Source organism: Mus musculus, chromosome X (assembly GCF_000001635.26).
Source record: "Mus musculus strain C57BL/6J chromosome X, GRCm38.p6 C57BL/6J".
NCBI lineage: Eukaryota > Metazoa > Chordata > Mammalia > Rodentia > Muridae > Mus > Mus musculus.
Window position 1 is genome coordinate 161482621 of NC_000086.7, and position 6081 is coordinate 161488701.

General features: G+C 42.9%; 2 pseudogenes; one reads left to right on the top strand and one right to left on the bottom strand.

Moving 5' to 3' along the window:
• On the bottom strand, positions 926-3890 carry Prkaca-ps1 (protein kinase, cAMP dependent, catalytic, alpha pseudogene 1; annotated as a pseudogene).
• On the top strand, positions 5040-5570 carry Gm52425 (annotated as a pseudogene).
• The last annotated feature ends 511 nt before the right edge of the window (positions 5571-6081 follow it).

Consider the following 6081-nt stretch of genomic DNA (forward strand, 5'->3'; position numbering starts at 1 on the left):
ATGAATGGTATTATTTCAGCTAAAACCCCAAGTATGAATCCATCCTTTGCGATTGGATAACTGTATGACTTTAGGCATAATAACAGAAGGCCTTTGCGGCCTTAAGTTTTCTTGTCTTAATAATTTGAACCAGTGATGATTCTATTGAAGGCTTATAGGTTATACAAAGGGTTTGTTTAACATGGCTTGTAATAAAGCTTAATACATGGTAGAACATGAATTTTGACATGAAGATGGAGGGGAAGCCTTCTCAAGGGACTGTTGTATTTATCATGATCCCAAACCGAAAATTGTTATTAGGAATAATCCAATTAAAAAAAAACTAACTCAAAGTAGCTAGAAGCCACCGAGAACAAATTTTCTTTTAGAAAGTTGTCTGTGACATACTGCATCTTTTCCTCTTATTTTATATATATATATATATATATATATATGTATGTATTTACATATATATATGTATGTATGTATTTACATATATATATATGTATGTATTTACATATATATATGTATGTATTTACATATATATATATGTATGTGTATATATATATATATATATATATATATATATATATATATATTACAATTTTGTTTTTTAGCCCTGGCTGATCCCAAACTTACCTCAGTCATTCTAGAGATAGGACTACAGGCATAATGACATTGCATCTTCGTATATGAAAATTAAGGTGATTTGAAACCCAGTTGTTATCTTGCCCTTATAAGGAATTATAACAAACCCGGGAAACTGATAAGGGCTTAGAGAGTAAGACAGTTACTTTCAAGTACCAAGATGGTCATAAAGGATGAAGTGAGTGTCTTACCTTTTATTTTCTTGTTCTCAGAGGTGGCTGTGTGGTTAAGGGAATTTGATGCTGGTTCCAATCAGAGAGAAGATCTCTGGGAAGAACTAACTCTTCTCTACATGAAATTAAAAAAAAAACTTTATTGGTAATAGCTTTCAAATATGATTACAAAAGCACACTTTTCAAGAGGAAGTCTCAGCCGGGCGTGGTGGCGCACCCCTTTGATCCCAGCACTTGGGAGGCAGAGGCAGGCGGATTTCTGAGTTCGAGGCCAGCCTGGTCTACAGTGTGAGTTCCAGGACAGCCAGGGCTACACAGAGAAACCCTGTCTCAAAAACAAAACAAAACAAAACAAAAATAAGAGGAAGTCTCCTCCTTTGAAGCACACAGGTTGAACAACCCCCTTTGCTCACCCGAGTTCCCCACCCAGGCCTGAAAGCTCCTCCTTTTGGGGACAAGTTATAAAAGGAATAAATACAAGGATAAATGGGGTAATTTCACCAGCAGCTCCCACCTTTCTATTGAGAGAAAAAGCACAATCAGAGTTGGGGTTGCAGTGAGTGAGGATGCATGGCAAGAGGTGCTAGAAGTGAGGCACCCAGGATGGAGAGAGGCTTCTTCAGGGGGCTGGTGCACAAAATAATTGGCATGAGACCACTGGAAAGGGAGGCTGGGAGGCTAGCAGCTCAGGACGAGATTCCAAGCCCAGTTCTCAGGCTTGACAGAGTTAGTTGGCTACCCAGGTCTCATCAGAATGGATTTAAGGAGTGCAGAAGGCATTTGGGAAGGGTGGGACAATTTTAGAGGGTGGGAGGCACTTGTGGAATTGAATGTAAATGAAAAGAAAGCCCACTGGCAAGCAGCCCTCTGTACAGGTCATAAAATCTCCCTTTCTAGGTAGGGTTGCATGGAAGGAAAGGTTAGCTTTGTTGTTCATCCTTAGTATCCAGTGATGGGGTAGGGAAGGAGGCTGAATTTGAGCCCCTCTTTCCGTACCCTGCCCCTGGATACACCAGCAAGATTGGGTATGGCTGGAGCTAAGAAATTCATTGAAAACAGGCAGGGAAGGGTGGAGGAGAAGGGAGAGGGGGAGCAGCTGATGTTGCCTCTTCCGCAGTATCTGGCTTTCCTGCTCTCCTTAACCCTGGGGGTGTGGAGTGGATGTTAAGTTAGATGCATGGAACTCTAGAGCCCTCTGGCTGTTCAATCCAACCCCCCTCAACCGGAAAAAAAATAGAAAGAAAAAGAAAAAAGTGAAAGAAAACTCATGGGGCACAAGCACACCCCTAAAATTCATTTTTCATTGATGGAGACCTGGATCTCTTCCTTAGAGTCGTCAAAGTTACTCCTGTCCCCAGGACCTTTAAACTTTGGTATGGCAGAGAAGGTGCCCAGATGTCTGGAGCCCGAATTGGGGTCTGCCTCAGAAGCTCTGTGGCTTCTGCCTGTCCCAGAAACAGTTAGCTTCTGTACTCCACACTCTCACCTGTGCAGACTAGTCTAGGAGGGATCCAGGAACCAAGATGGCTCTCCCGGGTGCTCCAGCAAAGCCCTCCTGGGCGGGGCGGACACCTCTCCTCTGGCAGGGAAGGTGCCCGGATGTCACAGAGACAAAGTTTGGAGCTGAGACAAAAGGATGGACCATCTAGAAACTACCATACCCTGGGATCCATCACATAATCAGCCTCCAAACACTGACACCATTGCATACACTAGCAAGATTTTGCTGAAAGGACCCAGATATAGCTGTCTCTTGTGAGGCTATGCCAGGGCCTAGCAAACACATAAGTGGATGCTCACAGTCAGCTATTGGATGGATCACAGGGCCCCCAGTGGAGGAGCTAGAGAAAGTACCCAAGGAGCTAAAGGGATCTGCAACCCTATAGGTGGAACAACAATATGAACTAACCAGTACCCCGGAGCTCTTGACTCTAGCTGCATATATATCAGAAGATGGCCTAGTCGCCATCAGTAGAAAGAGAGGCCCATTGGTCTTGCAAACTTTATATGCCCCAGTACAGGGGAACGCCAGAGCCAAGAAGTGGGAGTGGGTGGGTAGGGGATGGGGGAGGGCATGGGGGACTTTTGGGATAGCATTGGAAATGTAAATGAAGAAAATACCTAATAAAAAGAAAAGAAAAAAAAAACTTTGGTATGAAGGGAGCTTCCACCTTTCTCTGACAGATGGCAATCCAGTCAGTCATGGCAAACCACTTGTGGTTCTTGATGTCATTGACCCCGTTCTTGAGGTTCCCAAAGCACTTGGTGAGATCCACCTGCAGAAGGTTCTGCAGCAGGTCCTTCAAGTAAGAGCTGAAGTGGGATGGGAACCACACCTTCCCAGAGACGATTTTCTCATAGATCTGGATAGGCTGGTCAGCAAAGAAGGGCGGGTAACCAGCAGCCATCTTGTAGATGAGGACCCCGAGAGCCCACCAGTCCACAGCCTTGTTGCAGCCTTTGCTCAGGATAATCTCAAGGGGTAAGTACTCCAGGGTCCCACACAAGATCCAAATATGACCTTTCACATGCTTGGCAAAGCCAAAGTCTTTCACCTGAATATAGCTCTGATGGTTGATGAGAAGGTCCTTGGGCTTCAGGTCCCCATAGATGAGGTCCAGGGAGTGCAGATGCTCAAAGGTCAGGACGACCTGTGTGCATTGTAGAAATGGACATTGCTGAACCTCCTGATCCACCATAAGTGGGAGAACATCTCTCCACCAGCCACATACTCCATGACCATGTACAAGTTTGAGTTATCCTTGAAGGAGAATTCAAGTTTGACCAGGAAGGAGAAGTTGACGGCCTGCAGGATGCACTTCTCATTCAGAGTGTGTTTGATCAGCTTCACCACCTTCTGCTTGTCCAAGATCTTCATGACATAATGGTTCCCACTCTCCTTGTGTTTCACAAGCATCACTTGCCCAAAGGAGCCGGTGCCAAGGGTCTTGATTCTATCAAACTGATCCTACTGGGCTGTATTCTGAGGAGTCTCCCATTTTTTTTTCCAGCAAAATCTTCCTTGGCGTTGGCTAGGAAATCTTTCACATCATTGGAGCTGGAAGGCATCACTCAAGTCTTTCTCAGGGCCTCTTACAGGACACTTTTTTATAGCTCACTGTGAATTGTGGTCCCTGCAATTGGTGATGGGGCTGGATTTTGAATTCCTATATGATGGTGAAAATCGGTGGAAAGGCGTTTAGAAGTTATTATACAAAATCAAGAGGCAGAGCACTATCTAGCCAAAGTTTGAGAAAGAGGGAGCAGTTAATCCTCCAAAATATCAAGATACAATGGTCCCAGAGAGAGTAGTTAGATAACAGGAAAAGGATTCCTGGGAAGGAAAAGAGCCTCTTGGGAACATTGTCTACATGTCATGACCTGAGTGAAGTAGTGGTCTTTTGAGAGGAGAGGCAGAAACTGCCTTCAGTGAATTAGAGGAAGTCAGGTGAAAATTGAAGATGATAAAATACCTTGTCTAGGCAATTAGCCAAATCTGATTCTCAGAGCTGTATTGATAAGGCTTAGACTTAAGTAAGACTTTGGCCTATAACCACAATAACGAATGGGGCATTATTACGTGGAAAACATGGATAAATCTTTAAAAAGCATTAAATTTTAAAAGGTAGACACAAAAGTGTATATTAAATAGGTTCATTTATGTTAACTTGCAGAAAAAAGTAATACCTTTCTATGTGTTATAAATCAGTTAGTTATCTTTGAGGGATAGTAATCGGTAGGGGTATATAAAAAGAATTCCTGAGGTGTTGATCATATTGGTCTTATTTTTAAAATCTGGGTGGGTACTAGTTATATAGCTGAGCTCACTTTATAAATATCTAAAAATCGTTTAATCACAACTTTTGGAATCTGTATATACTATACTTCAAGAAAAATTAGGAAACCAAGATACAATCTATGAACAAGATCATTTCAAGAGGAACAATTCCAATTAACAAGAGTTTATTTTTTTTACACCATGAAACTTTTTCTTTTGTGAATTGCTAATTTTTCAACTTCATTTGCTGTTTAGATTATCCCTAATAGGTCATCTTGTGTCTTCCAAGAGTCATGTACTAAGATGTATTAGTTGCAATACAATACAGTACAATACAGTAGAAATTCTTTTGAAGGAAAGGAGGTGCTACAGTGGGAATTTGTTAGGTCAAAATGAAGGTATGCTTTCTGTATTCTCTGTCCTGGGAGCAGCTCTCCTGCCTTGGCCCCTCACCCCTGATAATGTATGCCTGCTCCAGATTCATCCCTAACTGTCCCTTTGTCAAGAACATTTCTCAGCTGTCTGCAGTGGTGTTGAACCAGCCAGACACATTGACAGAGGAGTGTCTCGGCAGCTTGGCAGTTTAGAGTCCTGTGACCTCACTTATCCCTGGCTGAAGCTTACAAACCAACATCATTTCAAGGAACGTGGACACAGCTGCCAAGTTCATTTGGGGCTGGGGCTACCACAGTTGGGATGTCTGCCTTTGGGCTGGGATTGGGACTGTTTTTGGAAACCTCATCATTGGCTATGCCAGGAACCCTTCTCTGAAGCAACAGCTCTGCTCTTACGCAATTCTGGGCTTTGGCATCTAAGAGGCCATAGAGCTCTTTTGCCTAGTGGGAACCTTTCTCATCCTCTTCCCCATGGGAAGCAGCTGTCTCCACTTCCACCTCCCATACTTCTTTCTCCCTTGTCTTATCTGCCCTGTATGCTGCTTTTCCTGCACTTACCCCGGGAAGTCTGGAGAAATTGGTTGGCTCTGGGTTTGACAGAGAGTAGATAAAATAAATACTCTTAACACAAAAATATGCAGACATGTTTCATTTGAAGGGATAAAAATGATAGGGGAATATAATATATAGGAAGACCTTTGGATCATAGCATGATCTAAGGGCAGGCTGATGGTGATTTATGAGGCAAATATTGCCCAGTGGAGGAGTAGTGTACTGGGGAAAAATAATGTTCTATTAGTATCTGTGCCACAGCCCTAGCTGAGACTATTCAAGGGAAGAATGGCCTCTGTTTAATGCTGCAGTGAATCTTAAAAGATGCAGCTATTTGAAACTGTCACTCAAATATACTTCCATAGGAGGGCCTCTAGAAAAGATCTCTGGGCAGTGAATGTCCATGCCAACCACACTTAAGTGTGTGGTAATGTGTGTGATACAAACTGGCTACTGCTTACTCTTATCTACTCTCTAAGCACATATCTCTACTTCTGTGAGCAAGAGAAGATGGTGTAATAAAATGCAGCAAATCCCACATATGTGCTTGTTTCTA